The following is a 21,370-nucleotide window of genomic DNA, read 5'->3' on the forward strand; positions in this document are numbered from 1 at the left end:
ATTTTTTTTTTTTTACATTTTGTACCGTATATCTCACGTAAATATATACTAGTTTAATACAATATAACATACCGTACAAAATAGTATAATGCACGTATAGTAGATGACGGCGTCAAGTCCCGTGCAACACACGGTCGTGTTCCTTTTTCTTTTTAAGCATTAGCATATTATGAGCCGTTAACGTATACTGACATATCGCGCGGAAACTTAGCGATCGCTCGCTAAGTTATTCGAGACGTGTAATCGAAATGAAACTTTTCGTTCGCGTCGCGAATTTATTGCACTTTCCGCGTGTCATTGTTATTTCTTCGATTATTTTAAGAGGAGGCTGGCGCACGAATCTGTTAAATCCAACAATTGGATTTGCGTTCGCGGTGCGATTAAATATTTCTTTCTCGAGAGATTTCCGTATTCTATTCTATTCGGATAGCGGGATGTTCGGAAAGACTTCGATCCTGAGAAAATCTGCTAATTCGATGTCGCATTCCGAGCGTATAATTCATGCTCGTAAAAAGCTCCGACCTTATGGGCTTCGACCGACATTTTACAACTCTGATTTACATGAAAGTCTTGCGCGTTTTACGCTTGTACGTTTGGGCAAAATAATAGGCAAGACGAACATTAATCTAAAGATGTGTACGGTAGAAAAGATTTTATTTAAAAATAACAGCGTTGATAGAACGGACACGTTATGTATGAAAAAATATTAGATAACGTACCTACATATATACGTTTCATATTACTTTATAAGAAAATTTAGAGGGAGATGGATACACAGATATATAAAGTTGATTAGATTTTTTTATTTCTAATAAAGTTTTCACGCGTATATATCGTAATGCCAGTCGCGGAAGGGTAATTATTTGCTTGAAATAAGTTGCAGGGGCTTAGATTTAATCGCGAAGGTTCGACGGAACGCGTTGTACGTGAGGCCACTCCAAATCGCGCACCATAATTCCTCTCTTGCAGGGTATCGGCTTTACGAAACTGTCTCGAACTCATCTTTCTCTCTCTCTCTCTCTCTCTCTTTTTCTCCCTTTCGATTTCCGACAGTCTGGAAAGTTCCGGAATTACAGCGGCTATTTTTCTTTTTACGGATAGCCGGCGCACCTAGCACACGTGTGCTCTCCGCAAGGGATTAAAACCCACCGAATGACAGACTACGTACGCGGGACCGGCAAAGTCGTCGCGTTTTATAGACGTCGAGAAGTAAATGCATTTGACGCAACGGTGAATCTCTGCGCAACGCAACGGTGATTATACACAGTCGGATTACATCCTCCGTAGAGGTTTCCTACTTTCTCGGCGTACAAGCGTGACGGCCAAAGTGGTAAAATGCAAAATTGAAATGGTAATGAATTCTCTCTCTCTCTCTCTCTCTCTCTCTCGTTGGATTTTAAAACGCGATTAATAGATACGTCACCCGCATGTGATTACATTAGCGTAAATATCGGTGAAAATCCAATAACCTCGATGGAACGTACACTCTCAGAAAGGATTTCTGATAACGAGACAAAAAATATTCTTCACATATTTAATCGTGTATCACAACCTTATGCGGTATAAAAATAAAATAATTTTAAAATTAAATCAATAATTCCTTTTCTTCTCTCTCGAATTAAATAAGATTGTCTTACTATCTTGAGACAAGAGTAACATATACAAATCTAAGCTTATATATTCTTGCATTTAGAATAACTTGATGTTAGCGCGACAATAGTCGGCGCGAAACCGATACGCGGTGACGTTACTAGGCATTTTATTCTAGATTTAAGAATTTTCCATTTAAGATTAAAATATTCCCCTCTTTCAATAATAAATATGATCGTCGCTATATCGATCCTATTTTATGATAGATTGAAGGAGTAATAGCGTTAAAGATCCGGAAATCTTTTCTGCGGGTGTACGATCGATTATTACGCTGAATTAAAAACAGGCGAGGCGGAAATATCGGAATACGAAAAAATCAAATTGCGGGAAGAGAAATAGGCGCGGGCTCTTGGATATTTATGAAAATGCGTGAGAAAATTCGCGCGTTAAAATTTTATAATTTCTCCCCCCCCCCCGCCCTGTCGGATTTTGTTTACTGGGTAAAATCGACGAATTATCGGGCGGCATTCATCGATAATTCCTTGTTGTCCGAGAAACTGGGCGTTTATTACAAACGACAGTCGTTTAACAACGGGTGCTTTTGTTACAGGTTATTACGTGGTGCACGCTGCTGAAACTCGAATCGGGGCATTAATCCGATAGAGGAATGCACGGACGCGTTCGGATTACCGTTGATCAAAAGAACGAAGGTACGTTTGACTCCGACATCTGCCCCCTTTATACATCTTCGGCTACGGCCGTTGTTTTCGTCGGCGTTTCGTTAATTGTAAAAAAAAAAAAAATTGTGCTATTTCTATTATCGCTATTCTATATATACATTTTTTCTCTCTTTCAAAGGATTAGGGCTTAAGCTAAAAGATTTGTCGAAACTTGACTCGTGTATTAACGCGAGATGAGCGCGATAAAGGATAGTTGACGTCGCGAGATATCCTTGTTCGGGGAATCGGGGACTGTACGATGAAAACTTTGGCGGGTTGCTTGCCGCTATTTTCCGCCGGCTGGTGTAAAATTGAAAAACGCGAACGTTAAAATAATTTCCGGAGGGACGGTTCCATAGCGGGCACACAATATTTGCCGTATTTAGTTTACGCGCGAATTCCCCCCGGGGATATTAACTTCACCGAGAGGACGCGCGCATATTCAAGCGTCTCGCGCGTACGCTAATTAAAATAATAAGTTGAAATTGAACGCGCGCTAATGAAGAATCAATACGTGTGATTGTCGAATGGTTGGAAAATAATAGTTGGCGATTAAAATTCCGCGACATACGATTTCGCGTGTGATGTAAATATGTCACGCGTCGTCTCCTCGAACCTTCCACCGTGAATTTTAAATCGCAGTTTTTTAATCTCGATTACCGTAGACGCTTTTTACCCAAAACGATTTTCATTACGCATATATATTATTACGTAGAATAATACGCGCAATAACAGTGCACTTGCGTACAAGGAAACAATCGTTGCCGGGCAGAAAATAATATATCTCGTTGGAAGATAGGGGCGGTACGTTGAATTAATCGTTTGGCTGGCAAAGCTTATCGTGATCTATCGAGCAAAAAAGGGATTCGCTTTCCCCGATTAGCGAGAAAGAAATGGTCGGTCATTGAAACGTCGTTATTTTTTCTTGCGTATTTTTTCTTAAATTATGAAACGCGTTTCGAGATTCGAGGGACATTCCCTGCGAGACGTTTCTAAGCCGCGGCAAAGAGTTGTGATTGCTTCCGAGATACGTCGCAGATTCGCAAGCTTTCGCGATTCGAAAAGCGACAAAGAATGGGAATATGGTCGGCCTCTTCCTATTGTTGAACTGAATGTTATTCGCGGTCTCCTCGACTTTTCCGTACTCCGCAACGATCGTTAATGCGCGAGTCCTACATTAAAAAGATCGTAAAACAGCTTTCTCTCTTTCTCTAAAAAAAAAATATTGTTTTTTGAAATTAAGAAGTGAAATAAAGATTCTTGGCGAACTTTATTATTGCTATTATTATTCCACGAATCTTTTATTTAATTTTTATTTAAGTTTTTTTTTTTTTTATTAATTGTACATTAGTTTTATGTTTTATATTTTAAAATATTAGTGTCTAATTGTTGTAATGTAATAATAAGAGAAACAATACAAAGAATAATCAAGAGATGTTTTAAATTAATCATCAATAAAATTAACCTTCAAACATTTGCAAGATCTTGGCGATAATTATTGCTCTCATTACTATAGATTCATTAATTATTTTTGTGTAAGATCGAGGGTTTAGAAACACGTCGTGTAAATCGCGCAGGACGAGGAGCGTTGATCCCTTTTTCATTTGTGATCCAAATCACTTTAAACGCGATTCTACATTTTGACCTTATCGCGTCGTCTAAAAGAAACTTTCTCGCGGAGGAAACCCGTATGTGAGGGGGCGTGAGGAATCTATGCGGGCGGGACGAAGAGCGCAGCGAGAGGCCAAGGGCGATAATTAAGACGGACATTGATTTCGCGATAGCGAGGCCAAGTCCTCACGACGCGAGGGGACCGATACCCGCCCTCTCCCATAAGTACGGGACATAACTGTACTCGCGATGCATCCATACCAGCTCGTTTTCTCTCTCGCTCCCCGGAGTGCTCTCTGGTAGCTACCAGGAGAATGATGGGGAGGAGGTCGTGGTTTACGTAGCGGGACAGAGAGGATACTCACATTTATACACACACGTGTATATAGCGTCGGAGAGGAGGGCGGGATGACTCCTCGGTGCGCGCCTGGAGGACTCGAGCGCGCCAAGATTTATCGGCCTCTTACCGATACTGAGCCATGCTCAAAATGCTGCAAAACACGCCGTCTTTGTGCACGTGCGTCTATGTGTATGCGTATATATATATATATATATGTGTGTGTGTGTGTGGGTGTACATGCGAGAGAGTCCCGAGCCGGATAACGAGGCGCTACCGCCACGGTAAATAGCCCCCGGTCATTTATTAGCTGAATTTATCTCGCCACGCGTCGAACAAAGGGATATACGAACTATACGCGCCATGGTCGTTGTCTTCCTCCTCTCCCTCGGATTTAACCCTCATCCCCCTCCCAGCGATCGTCCGCCACCCACAACTTAGACGTCGTTGAACCCCCTGCCGGGTTCAATTCCGCCGTGGCTCGTTTCACCGCGCTCGGGCAACAGGGGGATCACGTCGGTCGGGCACCTGTATCGAGCTCGCGCGTTATCTGCGTGAGACTATCTGGGCCTGGGGATTCTCGGTGAATTCGAAAAAATGACGGCATACGGAGAGATCGGTTGTGAGTTGGCGCGGCCCGTCGTTTACGCGCGATTATGCTTGATTAATTTGAAACAAATGACGTAACGCGGGCACGCGAGAGTTTTGTGATTGCTCGAAATTATGGTAAAAAAAAAAAAAAAAAAAAAAAAACTGCGCACTATTTCTTTAAAGAATGTTTAATTAAGTATCTATCTATTTATTTACGTACGCGTGATGTGAATTTACTCACGATGATTAGACGGCGACGTTAGAAAGACTCTTTATTAGACGACTACCCTCTCTCCGCATGTCCGCGACATCAAATTAATCATCCTAGCCGTTACCTTGTAAACGTTATAATTAATGAGCCATTTAATAATGTCGCGAGTCAAAAGAACTGCTGAGATATATATTTTGGTATCAGATTCATCGCATCTTTTTTATACTATAGAAGACGCCAAAAGCTAAAGTAAAAAGAACAGTTTTTTTTTTCTCTTTGATGTCGGGAGGTTAAAGATGCGCCAAGCGACGAGATACAGGCGACGAAAAATTAAGCTGCAAAAATATGGACGAATAATACAAATAAATTCTTTCAATATCTGTCAAAAAATTGATAACTTTTATAAGTTATAATAATAATAATAAAAAATATCTTTGAGAATTAACGATCGCAAATAAAAATGAGAAAATGTTACCTTCCTTTATTTACCTTTATATGCCAATGTTTCGGAGGGATTTAGAGTATAATATGGCGAGGTTTGTATATGAATCTCAGCTATCTCGATCGCAAAGCGTGTAGTGTCTCGCGTTGTCATTCCGGACAAGCTGAGAGGACGCCGCGAATGCGCGATAATACCGGAAACTGATGACCGGAGGCGTGTTCGATATCGCGCTCTGTTAACTGTGTGGGGACACGTTTCTCTCTCTCTCTCTCTCTCTCTCTCTCTCTCTCGTCACGTCATTAAGCGCCAGATGAGCCACGCCGCGCTCGTTGATGCAGCTTCGTGGAGCAACATTATCCCTTCCGTTGCTCGTCGTGGCTTCTTGGCGCGGCGACGGATTTATCGCTTTTATGGACCGTCGATCGAAATCGCCTCAGCGAGTCTAAGGTCGCGCATTCCCCTCCTCTCCCCCTCGCGAATCCTCTGTCGCGCGCTCGCGCCCCCGGGGTTAAGTGGCATTCCTCGGAAAGTTTTTATATAATTATTTCCACGGAGGTGAGATCGTTAATCAATAATTGGACGAACGGTTCTCACGGGGGAAATAAGAGAGGAGAGGGGTAAGGGGGGGGGAGGGCAGGATCGGTCGAGCCTCTATTACTACGTTGTTAAAAGAGAGTTCGAGGGGACTTTCTGTCATCCCACCTTTCTTTCCTTCTACTTAGAGAAATCCTTATATATCCACGTAACGGTGTATGTACGTGCTAAGCGATGCTTTTTTATGGAAAACAACGGTTTTATTAGTCGTAATGCGTTGGGAATCCGTCGGTTCCGCGAGTTTCCTCATTTGACTCTGGACCATCTCCGACACGCCTCGGCCGCGCGACTCTGATGAGTAAACTAATAACTCCCTTTAATATCGGGCAACGGGGGCGATGCTATAATCACGGGGTACCCCGTCGGGAGTTGAGTCGAAATTTGTTTTCTTTGTTATCGCGTCACATGCATTTTACCTATAGTCGTATAGCACTGAGAAGGAAAGTACACGCCGCCTTTCTCACGAATACGTAAATTTCACATCGATATTAAAGAGACAATCGACTTTACAGCCGTTTTTGCCACATTCGTACAGATAACTATGATTGACTTATCAAGAGTCGAAAGATTCAGCGAAACGAAAGAAGATTGCGAGAGGCGAGAGAAAGATAAATCTTTGTTAATTGATATTAATGCACCTGCTATTATTGGAAAATTATTCGATAAACGATTGCGCCGATCATCGATAAAGTGCTGATTACGAGAGAAAAGACCGCTCCACGCGGCGATTTCGATTAGTGCGGGGGGGAAGAGGGGAGGACGCGCGAACCCGCCCCACGTAATAATTTCTTTGGCGCAGCCCCGCGAGCAAAATTCATTCGAGAACCATCTCTATATCTTCAGAGATATCAAGAAATATTGATATTTTTAACACAAGTAATTAAAACTGAGTTTTTGTCAATATCAAATTTCAAGAATGAGAGAGAGAGAGAGTGTGTGTGTGTGTGTGTGTGCGGATCTTATTTTTAATTAATTAAAAAAAAAATTTAATTTAATTTTTAAAATTTGCCTGAAAATAAATTTAAATTATATATTATTTATATTTTATTCTTTTGTTTATCTCCCTAATATTTTAATAGTTTTAGTATTAATATAACTTTTAATATAACTTTACTTTAATTAATCTAATGCCAAATTATCAATCAAAATTAATTGATTGAAATAATAATATATAATCTTATATAATAATAATATATAATATTATTTATAATAATATATAATTTATAATAAAATTAATAAAACATTTATGTATCTTATATAATTTATCAGATCAATAATTTGGCTTTATATTAATTAAAACAAAGCTTTCATTGATATACAATAATAATATAGATGGATGGGCTATGAATGAATTTTGGAGAAGAGATTCAGTTCTCTCGAATTGCTCTATCCTCGAGCGACGAATGGCCGATCGCGATAATTCGACAACGACTGTCAATGAGCGATCATGCTATCTGAAAAAAGGTAAGCAAGTCGTAATAACACCTGCGTGCCGCAATGAATTTCACGAGAACGAGGAGCCGATATTTTGGCAACCGAGTCTCGACGTCACGCACGCGTATCCGCTTAACCGCTTCAATTTGCTCTCGCGCCTGCAAAGATCTGACGAGCGTTACCACCCTCGAGTACCAATGGAGAATAACGATCGTGAATAATCAATGAAAAGAGCAGCGTAATGCGATACGGCTGTCTCTATAAACGAACTGTCTCTTGTAATATCTCAGTGATAATTAACACTCATATAAATATTTTTTATATCAATATTTCCATCTCATATATCGATCTTCATTAATTCGTTATTGTACAGTTAGTGTCCTTTTATATGATCGTTACTAGCGATACTGATGCTGTAAAATATTGTCATCGCTCTTGGCGAAATAACCGAGTATTATTCATATTTGTGGTATTACGCGAAATTGATGTTACCGAAGCTATATTAAAATGAAGTATCTCCAGTCAACGTCGGTAGATGACAAGAACGACACAACGTCGATCGAGCGCTTACTATAATTACGTAAGGGACCACGGATCGCGATTACCCGCGATCGATTACGGCGGTTTTCTCGACGAACGACGACGAGTGACACGGGTTCCCCCTTTTGGGATCCCATCCCAGGCCGGAAGTCCAGCGTATTTATACGATGCCGCGACGTTGATTCGAGCGTGGTTCGAGCGACAACAAGACGAGAAACGTGTTCGCGTAAGAAAATGTAGTACGAACTTACGCATTTTTTTACTCGCTCCGCCTGATCGCGGGTATATTGGCAAAGAGGGCCGAAGGCACGCACGGTGGTCTCGCCTCGTGTGGTCCTTAGGTCGAGTGGAGTCCGCTGATAGCATTCTCACACACTCTCGTGGCTCTCTCTCCTCCTCTTTCTTTTCCGTTATCCTTCTTCTACCAATCGCGTCATCCCCCCCCACCCCCCGCCCCTCCCGTGCGTCTCCTCGTCCTCTCTCGCCCCCTCGCTCTTCTCGCGGCTCCTCTTCTCTCACCTCTCCTCCGTTTCCTTTCCCTTGCCACTACAACACACGTCGTCCGCGTCTTCCTCTTGCTCGTTTTCTTTCCCGACCATCACGAGATACCTCTGCCTGTACCCGAATGAGCCGCGATTTTTCGCAAGCTCTCCCCAAGCTCGTCCCTTCTCCTTTCCTCGTGTTCGCCTCTCTCCCTTTTTCGTTCGCGCTAGGCTCTCCTCCCCGGACGTATAACATACAATTACCCGAAGACCAGATTACACGGGGCATGGGAGAGGCTCTCCACGCTCGTTATGCCATCGCAAAGCCGCGTTCACATTGGCCCACTTGAGACCAGCTTCTCTCCGAGACCCGAAGCGGAGATTGCTGATGCGCTCTTGGTGGGAGGCAAAGGAGGGAGGGAGGGAGGCAGACCGCGTTGCCCTATCGTTTCCTTTTTCGTCGAAATCGTAGGTGCTCCCGCGCCTACTCTGGTACGTCGGGATTCGAGAGAGACGAACTCTCCATCTTTTCGGTAACGATCGGCTCGATCGGATCGGATCGGTCTATCGGCTGTCGGACGAATGCCGACAAGGGCGTATCTCCTTTCAGGAATGTTGGAAAAATGTCGATTGGGCGCGCGTCCACCCTTTGTACGTGTCGCGCACACACCGCACGCTGGATGAAAATTTTCGACGCAGAGACGAAGAAACGTACGGCAACGCGGGTTTAACCGAGATCTTTTTCTGATACGGAATAATTTTAACCCCCTCACACGCGGCCGGATGTTGCCGTATATGGACCATTACGCGCTACTGCTCACCGGCCGAGCGGTGCCGTATAGGGAACGGGTAACTTTTTTTTTTTTTTTTATTACTCCTTGTTCTTTTACTCCACAACCATGTGTGTGCACGCTTCCGATCCATAATGAACACTTGTTGTACGCCGTAAAGGAGAGAAAACCACCACCCGCATTATTCGCGTCATTTATAGTGGAACGTATACACGTTATCACTGACGATAAGACACGTATATAGAAAAATCTTAAATAAGATAATTTATGGACGTTTCAATATTTTTATAATTTCATGACGTCGTATATAAAAAGCTTAGATAATTATTGAGACATTTTTATTACAAGAATGTGAATGAATGAATTTTGTTGAAACATACGATATTTTTCGATACTGTACTTCGCTAGAATTATCACGACGTATCCACGCATCGACTTTTCATCAGAGATTTCGGTTCGAGACTCTTCGAGCTTTCGAGAACTCGTGTCGCGTTCTCTCCACTCTGTCATCGTTCGTCGCATTAACAAGTTCGCGGTAACTCTCGAGCTCGCGTCGATTTGAAAGCGCCACATCTGCCCACGATTGTCATCCTCTCTCACTCATCTCGCGAGCTGTACCAATTTACACCCTCGAGTGGCTGCCACCAGTGAGACAACTTTCCACGATTAATGCCGAGTAACTTAATCTCGTACCACGTTTCCAACGGCTGGCAACGCGTTAAAGGCATTCGACACCTTGTTAATTCGACGCACCGCGTCGACAATTATGGACGCAGATATCTGTAGAATGTATTCGACGTTCGAATTATAATCGCACGCTAAGGCGGAGAAGATGAATCGCCGACGTCTTGAAGACTGTGGCAACGCTAATTAACTTCTCCAGAGATGCGAGAGATAGAAAGAGAGAGAGAGAGAGAGGGGGAGGGGAGGGGAGAGAGAGAGAGAGATGGAATATATATTCTGGTTATAAACACTATCTTTACGTCCACCGGCGCGATAATGCACGCATGTGACAGCTACTTATTATTTTATTATTATTTTATTACAGTACGACTCTAGTGTATCCGTTCGCCATTTTTACGAGGGACGAATGCCATTTTTGTAGGCGGCACCTATACAACAAGCTCCCTCGTCGTCAGCTAAATGATTTTAAGGCCGTCCATTATGCCTCTTTACGGGACGCTTGTATCTAGTTAACTGCGCTGTCTAACGCTTGTGAAGTCTAAATATACGATTCGTCCGTAATTCTCTTTGGGGGCTTCGGTTTCCGGAAATAGCCAACTAAGAAGAGACGCGTAGAGATCCCTTCGTAGATGCCTCCGTGCCCTTCGTCCTAAACAAGCAATAAGTATGCCGTCAGTCTACAAGGTCGACAGTGTAAATTTCATTGTTCGCGTTATTACTCTGAGAATTTGACTTTAGAAAACTTGTTGACGGAAAGAATCATTGACGAGGGTTTACCGAGGAGGTCTGGCAACGACTAATTTTTTTTACCCGTACCTGCCCCCCCAGATGACAACCACCCGGAGTTTCCAAATGCCGGGATTGATTTGTGGAGGAGATTTATTGGGAGCGCAAGACGTTCGTGAAGAAGAGAAAAAAAAAAAAAATGTCAAGGTTTCCGCATTGCCAGGATTCTCCCCGGTAGGACGCTATTAATTTGCGCGCCGCAGGACGCATGAAGGACACGTCGCTCACCGTTAACAAACTAATGCGGAGGAAGGGAGGAGGTGGGGCCCGCCGGGCCCGCCGGGCTCCCCATCTCTCTCGGAATGAAATATTAGGGTCGACGATGTAAGAAGCTACTGCGAATCGCCGATAACTATCTCAAGGAGCGCCGCGGCGTCTTAAACGTTAATAAATATTAATTATCCATCGTCCCACTCTTCCCCATCCCCGCCCCCTCCCTTCACTTCCCTTCCCTCGTCGGATTTAATAATTATATTTTCGCGAACCCTCCGGAACGCGATATCCCTCCGCACGTTCTCATGCAAAACGGCGCGCAAATTACAAACAACACCGCCGGAGAATCACGAAGGACGGTTGACGGGTTAATCTCTTTCGGGCGCTTTACGGCTCTCTTTTCGGCCGTCGCCGATTTACCGAGTCCGCTCCGTCTCACGGAAACGCTTTCCTCCTAACGATAATTATTATAATCAGCTGTCAGTAGCTCGTTAGCCGTGCCACGCGGAGATGCGAATGCGTTAAATTAAATTTAAATCTCCGACGATGTGCCGGTGGGACGCGTCGCGGATCGAGCACGGAAAAAGGGATACTATTGTACACAATCGAGGGGGTAAGGGACGCGGCATCACCATACCACCAGCATCATCGTCGCCGCCGTCATCAGGTAGGGCATCCAAAAACGAAAACGCGCGCTCGCGCACTTTTTTAAGTAGCCAACTCGGAAGAATTATCTTCTGGAATCCCGGTGGTCCCCTATGGAGATTGGACGATAATTACCACGTGCTGTACCGCGCGCAAGATAAGTAGTATTAATGCTGCTCGTGGAAACGATCCCTGGACCCCGCTATTATTATATACGTCAGCCCCACTCTATAGCGATCCGTCGCTGCATGAGACTACCTAGCTTGTTAACCTCGGAAATACGATAGAAAAAAAGATAAGGGAAAGAGGGGGAGGGGGAGGGAGAGAGCGAACGAGTATCGCATAGTTTCGTCGTCGCGATAAATTGAGATTGGTAAATAAGTTTATTATACCTATATACACGAGGGAGATTCTCTCTCTTCTTCTTCTTCTTCTTCTTCTTCTTCCTTTTCTTCTTTTTAATTGCATACTATTAATACAAATAATTTTAATTCTCTAGTATCGTTGCATGTGATTGAAAGCCGCACGACTCATATTAAATAAGACACACACTCGCTTATTTTTAAAGATGAAATATCGTATATATTTCCGCTCTTATTATTTGTATGCAATCGTGGTTAGGTCTACGCATAAAAAATATTTTTAATTCTTTAATTTCACGATAGAAACGAAATTTTTTTACCTTTATTTTTTTTATTATATTTATACACAATAATGTAACAAGTTTTTAGAGATTAGAAGATTCTAGATTATGAAAAGTTTCTAGACTCAAGATTCCAAATATTGCGTTTCTATCTTTCGCATAACTAGTTTTTCCGAATACGATATTCAACCTTTGAAGGTAAACTAATTTGATTCACTTTAATCGATCGACTTCTAATCCGATTGGTTATCGTCGGAATTTTTCAATTGGAAATCTTATTAACGGATCGTTGAACGAGGATGATTCGCTTACTCTTTTCAGCGACGGTCTGCGTGTGATAGTGAATATTTAACAGGGTTGGGAAGTAACGCGTTGCTTGTAACGTCGTTACCGTTAAAGTTACTTTTTTTCGGCAACGATCGTTACTTTTTTCTGTACGTAACGGTAACGGTAACGTCGTTACATTTTTACAGTAACGGTAACGAATTAGCCGTTACCTTCTGGTTCTTTGTTATCTCGTATCTATTCAATAGATAGATGTATTTTTTGAAAAATATTTTCTAGTCTTCTGTCATAGGCTGCATTCCGATAGTCACTATTGTCAGTATTGAAAATCCATAGTAATGTAAATTATATATTTTACAATACCGATAATGAATATTGGAATACACTCTTAATAATATCAATATTTTTCTTATCGATATTTAAAAACAATGTTTGATAAAAATTTTCGACAAAATTGGAATTTGTAAATTACAATTGAAATTCCTATAAAGATAAGCGTATTAAAAAGTAAAGATATTGACATAAAAAAATTAGAATCGTTAAATAAGTTTAATATAAAAAACGCTTGTGCTATATATAGAGACTAATTTAGAGTTTTTAATTGTAACTTAGATTATTACATTTAATATTGATTATTAAATAATTTTATAATCTTATAGCCTATTTTAGCATTACAAAAAAAAAAAAAACAACGAAAAAGTAACGAATCGTTATTTTCTAAGTAACGGTAACGGTAACGCGTTACTTTTTAAAATCATTAACGAGTAACGGTAACGAGTTATTTAAAAAAATAAAAAAATAAAAAAAAACACGGTAACGGTAACGCGTTACCTTTATAGAGTAACGTTCCCAACCCTGATATTTAATATAAAAACTATTCGCATACTCGTCGCATCGATCGATTATTTATGAATGAGCGTTTTATTTTTTCGAGCTGGATTTTATCTCACCCCGTCAGTTTTCACTCTTCGATACAGTATCTTTCATCAATGTCTGTAACTAATCCTTTAACGATTCACAAATTTCCCCGATCTAAAACCCGTGATACTTCCGTTAAGTGCGCAACATGATAGATGGATGCATCGGTTGTATACCCGGTAACGGCGGATTAAAGTTAAAACGCGCGTTTCCAGAGAAAGTGTAACGTACGAGCACAAGAATAACCACTTCCTGGCGCTCCATCACGAGAGCTGATTGAGTAATAGAAGACATGAGTTAAAGTGAATCAGTGAACGACTTATCAATTTTTAATATACTCTACCGCGTCTCAATCCTTTTGCCATATTTTGATAATCGTTAAAATTGAAAATCAATTTGCTCAGAAATGAGATTTTTTTTCTCCATCAGATGAATTAGATTTATTCTGGGGGGGGGGGGAAACTCATTGGAATTGATAATTTATAAACATCTGGTCACTTAAAGTAGGAAAGTTTATCAAGTAGAAACTCGATGTACATCGCTTTGAACAAAATGTTCAGGCTGAAATGTTCCGCATCAGACAGGTGGTAGAATATTTTATGTATTCCACGTTCATTAATAATAATCACGGTTATGTGTGCGCGGGAGAAGAAGGTCCATCATCCGTCGCGAATAGCTAATCTATTTTGAGCCAACCTGTTAACCTCCGCTAGGTATTTTCTCGTCTAACGTCGTCGCGCGTTACACATCTCTTCATTATCGTTCGCGCGCGTCTAATAGGGCGGCAAGACTAAAATCTAATCCGACGGGAATTGTCCTCGTGAGGCGATATCGGTGCTCCGGTATTTCGCTAACTTCTAAAAAGATTTTTTACAAGTCTGATAAAGCGGAATGAGATGGTTGGCGAAGAGGCGCGACGATTATATCTGCACGAGCGACCTTGAACGACGAGGATGCGACGTGAGAATTTAACTCCGCCATCTTCTACGCGGGAGGCTCGCAGGTTGTAAACGATCTCGCGTACGATCGTAAAACGGAATTAGGAAGAGAGGTCGGGATCGTTTCTTATTTATTTTTATTTTTTTTTTTCGGCTCGCGTCCGACGGAAGCACCTGCTGCGTTTCACGGATAGGCCCGCTCGCTTATAAATGCAGCACGCCATCTCAGGGTCATGGGCGTCATGGTTAGACGCTTAGTGGTTTCGAATCGAACGATCGAGGGAGAGGAAGAGAGGATTCCGCGTGCTAGAGGAGAAGAAGACTTTAGAGAAACGGGGTTATTACCGTCTTGTTAGAAAGGCAGCTGCTGTTCTCCATTTAAGTTGGAACAATTAAATTGTCCGATCTCCCCGCGCGATCTCCGACCCCACGTTTCTCTCCTGCCTATACCTATTCATCTCCCTCGTCGCCTCCTGGTTAACGCGACGACAGTTCGGGGCGGCAATCGCGGGGATGACGATGCGTGAGTTTTTGTGTGTTCGAGTCGTCCGCCGCAATTAACCGGATCGACGGAAGAGTCCTCCGGATCGTCCGAGACCCGCCTCTCGATATTATCGGAAACATTGGCGATAGCCATCGAGGAGAGACGTTTCTCCAGAGAGAGATATACCGTATATAAAATGATGGAAGCATTTATTTTCGTTCTAGGACAAGAACTCCTCTAAGAACATATCGACATCTTGAAAAAGAGAGAGAGAGAGAGAGAGACACCCGATAACTTTATCAGTAACTTTATCATCGCTTTCGCGTTGCGTTTGGAAAGACCAAAAATCGTGCTGTGAGGCGTGACCGCGTGACAGGGCGAGGACCGGATGCGGACGGTTTCGGACGTGGCACGTTAACGCGTAACGAGGAGACGCGCCCAGAAGATGAAATTATTAGTTTCCTTTTTGGCGCGAGACTTTTTATTCCATGCCCGCGCCCTCAGGGCTATTAAGCGAGCCGCGCGATTTCGCCGCGATCGAGCGGCGATGGGTGCGGCGCGGCGGACCGGACCGGCCGCATCCATCGGCCGACCGACGAACCTGTGACAGGCAGGGCGCGTTAAAAGCTTCTTGAAAGCCGAACGGCCCTTTACTTGTCGACTTCTCCGATCAATTAGAGGCGCTCTCGAGGAATCACAATATCAAGATGAATATATAAATAACAATCGATCGCGCGTAAAATTAAACTAACTTCTAAGCCAAATCGGATCGATGGCTCGCAAAGTATTTGCGTGTCGCTCGCGAGACGGTGTACATTTTTTAAGATTAATTATTATTAATTGTTAATAATAATTTATAATAAAATTAAATTTTTTTTTATATTAATAATATTAATAATAATAATTTATTAATAATAACATTCTATATTTTTGTAAATTAATCATCATTCACGTACGCATACGTGATTTCGAACGCGAAAGTTTTTCGTTCTATTATTCCTTTCTTTTGCACACGTATTTCGCGTAGATAGTATGCAATACGTGCGTATTCGAATGACGTCCCGTCTCGTTCGTCCATCATTTTTATTTCGTTTTAACGAACCGATCGAGAGAGTCCCGCGAAAATGTATGATAATTTCGGGATTGCGTTTGACGACATTATTCTAAAACGAGAATTCTTTCGATTAATAATCATTTTGAGAAGATTGAATGTTTACAGTTTGAAATTAAAAAAAAAAAATACCATGTTTTTTTTTAAATTTGTTAATAGTACTACGCATAATTCTGTTGTTTCGGAAATACAATACAATGCATAATTAATGGTAGAAAGGACTTTGCAGAGAATTCTTACGGAATGACACATTTCTTTGTCACGCCCGGTAGTCTACAACGTCGAAGGAAAGTTAGAGATAATGCTGACTTTGAAAAAAGGGTTCTGCATTTTGCAACTAATGACTTTTTCAGGGGCTTTCGGCAGGCATAAAGAAAAGGGTAAAGAAGAAACGTCCACTTTCTACGCCATACAACTATAGAAAACATCCGACAAATATTTCGGGGAAAAATGATTCTGTCCCAAGAGCTCTTGGCATATCCTTGAGACTTAAGTTTCGTCAGTTCTCTTATAAAGATCTTATACAGCTTTTGTAAATGAGGAGTAGTACGGAAAGAAGAGAGTGTGGGCGATGAAGCGGAAAAGTCGAGGAGGATGCATCATGCGAGAGCCGCCGCATCGTGCAGATTCTCGTAACGCACGAGTATCCGAATATAATGACGGATTACCGTGGCAGTAATACCTTGTTTAACCAACAAACGGTTGGCTCCGTCCCCGGCATGCCGTTTAAGTAATAAAACATGCCAGCCGTACTCCGGGCCAACAGCGTGTCCGCCTTCTCTCTCTTCTCTCGCAGCGTCCCTTTAACATGTATTCTTTCGTACGCGATATCCTTTAACGCCCGTTTCAGGAAATCGCGTCGCTCGATAATTCTGAACGGGCGAGCCTGTGTATTTATATCCCAAACGATTCATTTGCGACAAAAACAGCGCTCGATGGTAATGACGTGTCGCGCGAAACACATATCGCATTATACACTCCGGGGAGACCATCGCGGTATAATGGAAAAAAAAAGAAAAAAAAAACCGTATAACGGAGCTCGCTGAGACGGTGAGAAAATGACCTGTGATCACCGTCTTCCCTTTCAAGTACCGACAATCCCCGAACATTATCCCTCGACTTCAGCCAGAGAGCCTTCATTCGAGCACACGCGGTGCGGTAGAGAATATGAAGCGACGTGACGCTCGAAAGAGAAAATGAAATTTCGCCGATTCAAAGATAGATCGATCGATCTCTCGTCGAAGATTCGTCCCCGTCACTCTCATTGATCGCTCCGCGCGAATAATTAAACCGAGACCGTCCGATCTCTCGATAAAACGAATTCGAAGCTTCGAGAGAAGCGATAACTTTTCCGACTCATCGTCCGATTCCTTCCGCTTTAAATCATTCGCTCGCGCCGAATAATATAGATGTAGGTAGATGTAAAGCACTCCGAAGGCTACAGTTGCAGTTGCCATCTTGGCGACGAGAGAGCAAAGAGCTCCGGGGAGTTCCGTTGAAAGCGAACAGGCTCGGGGGTTTCGAAGAGTGTTGATTAGTTTTTCTTCGCGACTCGCGCCGTGGACTTTGAGAGTGCCGCGAGATTTTTTTCCTCTTCGATGATTGCCGCGTCTCGCGAAACTCCGACCCTTCGTATTCGCTTTAATTTAAGTTGCTCAGCAAAGAAAGATACCATTGTTACTTCATGGAACACGTCGATCCGCCAGGAACAGGATATCAGAATATCTCCGCGGGTCTCGCGACGTGAAACGCGAAAGGAAAATATCTCGATGACTACAAAAAGATCTCTTCCCATGTTTAATTATCAAAGCTGCTCTAATGATTTTGTTTAAATTAAAGGATTAGAGAAATATATAGATAATATATTCTCGGGCATATAATATTAACTTTATTAATATTGGCTATAAATATAATAATTTTTATCCATTTTATATCCGATAACTTTTTATCTATTTCTCTTTTATCTATTGTATTTATTTTTATATGCAAAGAAACCGATACGCACAATTTCTTTGGAATGTGAATTTTCTTCTCCTTTACCTCCCTTTACATCCACAATCCGCTATAATATACAATGGTGTCTCTTGTCGCACTGCACTCGAACTGAGTGCGGACGTAAATAATGCTCAACGTTTTTTACGTCCCCCGTTCGTAACGGTGCGAGTTCGATCATTCCTTACGAAAGAAGAATGACATTCGTCGCGGTTACGGACATACGTATAGACTCCGTATTTAGGCGGCTTAACCCACGCTACCTTCCGGACGGAAACCCGGGGAAAGAGTCATTATACGCTAATCCGCTTTCTAATTGTAAGCGGCGACGGCGGCGGTGACACGGCTTTACGGAAAGGGTCCTTCTTCCTAGGAAAAGGCTCTTTGTGGTTAATGCCTTTTCGACTTTTACCGCGAACCTTCTCTTCCCGCCGACCACCCCCGAGGAGCGTCGTTCCTTTGACTACGTGAACGGGATACGTGACGGGCTTAGATATTTTCCCTCTTCGATTCTAATTATTCCGCGTTGCTGTGCGTACACGCGCACAGCTAACTCTCAACCCCTTCGGAAGTCTCGGCCACGTAATCAAAATTTATCACGCCACCGCTAGCTACTTGTTTAAATCTTAACAAAGGATGGCGGCGTAGGATGGCGTCCTCCACGAACTTTCTCTCCTACTATCGGGAATACTAACGAGATTAACGCGCGGAACCCGGGTTTGTTCGTATCGTCGCGTGCACGGAGGAGGGAGGAAATAAGTAAAAAGTAAAAAGAGAAAGAATCGTGCGATTCGTGCATGTTCGTGTGCGGGAAAAAAAATCGCCGTTGAAATTTGCCGCACAGAAATATGTGCCTGTCGTTCGAAAACGTTGAATACTAGACGGTTGGCCCCGAGAGTATCGCGGGGATGAAATATGATTACTGGATTTGTCAAAAACAGCTGTGCCATGGACATTTGTTGGCCCGGGCGTGAAATTAAACCCCACGAAACTCTAACGAAATTGAAATTATTCGAAATGCGTTACGATCTTACGTCACTTTATTCTCTAATGGATGAATAGTAGTCGAAATGTGCGTGCGTATAAAAAAATTGCAGGCGATACCAGCGTTAACTGTAACATTTTGCAAGGAATATAAAGAGTGAAGTTTCTCTTAATAAAAATTGCAATTTAAAAGCTCTGTCTCTAAATCATAATTGTTTAAATTATAACTTGTATAAAAACTCTATAATTAAAAATCTAACGTAAGTAATTAAGTAATTTAAACTCAAGATTAAAACGTCGCCTTTAAAAGCAATCATTTCCCATTTGACTGATTTTTCGCCTCTTTTACTCGTCGTTCTATAAAAGGACAATGGCTTATAGTTATACAGCTTGCTGTAACACGCAGACGCGCGCTGTCTCATTTTGCATGAAATTATACGGAACATCTCTTGAAACATTTTCCTCCCTCTTCCTTCTTCCCCACGGCAATTTTTTGCGAATGGTGGCAGAGTGCAACCGCGTGCGACGCCGCACGCACCGGAAAGGAACAAGGATAACGTTCATTTGTAAAGTCCGGCCGACTCATAAATCCGATGCGGCTTTGATGATCCGCAGGCCGCGAAAGGGGGGGGGGGGCAGTGGATCGAGGACCGGGGACCGGGTGGCGACGAAACGCTCGCTCGGTGAAAGAGGAAGGAGGAAAACGCGGGGGGGGGGAAGATAGGGGCGGAAGGTGAGAGAAGGCGGGAGGCAAAGAAAAGAAGGTGACGCAGATTGCGTGCGGGTGGTCCCCTGCGGCATATACGTAGATCGCAGGTACGTCACGCGTTTTTACTCCCTTCGTAGGGTGCCTTCTTTACTCGCTCTCCTCGGGCCTGGCTCTTGGCGTATATAAGACGCTACGGAATTCGCGTCGTGCGAATAGCAGGAACGGACATCGGGGAAAAAGCATTAAAGCGCACGGTAGCGCCGAGATGTCGTCGCTCTGGGGGACGGGGATTATCTTATCGCAAAGAAAAAGCACTTCCTTGTCTTGCACTTCTCTTTTTTTCCTTGCTACTATAGAAATCTCTATTAGGATGTTAAGAACATTTTTAATCGCGCTTGTTCTCCACATTTAATGAAATAGAGTTATTTTTTAATTGATTTTACTAATTAAAATAGATACTTTATTCGATATATACGGAAAAAACAGAGCGATTAAAAAACATTTGGAAAAGTAAATTCTCTTGATATTCGACAGAGAGAGAGAGAGAGGGGGGGGGGGAAGGGGGAGTTAATTTATTTTTCAGAAACAAACAACTTATTGTCACTTTATTGCAACACGGCAACCTTTTTCTAGCTCTTTCGACACAATGAAGTCGCGCGGCGAGATCCCCGGAATCCCCAGTTAAGATTTCATCCGTTCCCTCTCGCGCCTTCGCCCGCTCACTGGAGTACCGGGGACCCACCTACGTCTCGCGTCTGACAATGAGTCACGGATGGCGTCGTTCTGGGAACGTTGTTTCTGCGCTAGCGATTTTTGTCAGACCTATCGCGTCGCGGCTGTCATTCCTCAAACCGGAGACAGGAGAGAAGGACAGAGCAGCTCACCGAGACTTCCCAGAGCGCGCGACTCTGGTTTGCGTTTCGGCCCCTGTGATCGCGCCGATCGTCGGGTCGACGCGACGCGCGCGCTTTCTTGTCCCCCCTTCTCTTTCGATCCTGCTCGATTCAGCTGCGTGGCGTCGCGCTTCCGTAACAGCGGACTTTGTTCCCCATCAGCGCGAATCCGCCTCGTTCAATCTCCCGCATTTTCGTCGACGAATTAATTCGTTTTAGATAGAGATTCGTAGAATAATTTTCGTTTGTCCAGCAGTTCCTTTGATTCGCCAGGTTAACGAGGGGGAGAGTATACGTCTCTCGAACACTCTCGACACACCCACACACACACCAAGACTTTTGTAGATCTTTTTGCAATAACTTTGAAACCGCACGAGATGACATCTCGTCGTCTTTGTCGTCCGACGCGGCAGCTTCGTCGAGCTCGCAGGCCGTCACGCGTGTTTAAGTTTCTTCAATCGCAGCTTGCTTCTTTTTCCGCTTTTCTCCATTCTCGAGGCCCATTGGGAGCCCTTAATCGTTACGGTTTTGAGGTACCTATACCAGGTTGTGATTTGCTTCGCACCAACCAAATGCACTGTCAGGCGTCTCTCAAACTTTCCGACGATGATCTTGCCAACCGAAACCTTTGTGCTAAACCTCAATTCTTTCCGCGGACAATATCCATTTTTCAAAAATTTATGAAAAGCCATATTTTATTTTGCCACGTAAGTGACGAATATGGTTTATTTGACAAATAGATC

General features: G+C 43.0%; 1 long non-coding RNA gene across 1 annotated transcript in view; it reads left to right on the plus strand.

The window, feature by feature from the left end:
- LOC138932953 (uncharacterized) overlaps positions 1–21,370 on the plus strand; it is a 157,071-nt gene that overhangs the window by 125,013 nt on the left and 10,688 nt on the right. Inside the window, exon 3 of the long non-coding RNA XR_011446892.1 lies at positions 2,201–2,300. This is a non-coding gene — a long non-coding RNA (uncharacterized lncRNA). The remainder of the gene's footprint in view (positions 1–2,200; positions 2,301–21,370) is intronic.

This window comes from Polyergus mexicanus, unplaced genomic scaffold, assembly GCF_030449975.1.
Source record: "Polyergus mexicanus isolate NDT 795.1 unplaced genomic scaffold, iyPolMexi1.0 SCAF_5, whole genome shotgun sequence".
In the NCBI taxonomy this organism is placed as follows: domain Eukaryota; kingdom Metazoa; phylum Arthropoda; class Insecta; order Hymenoptera; family Formicidae; genus Polyergus; species Polyergus mexicanus.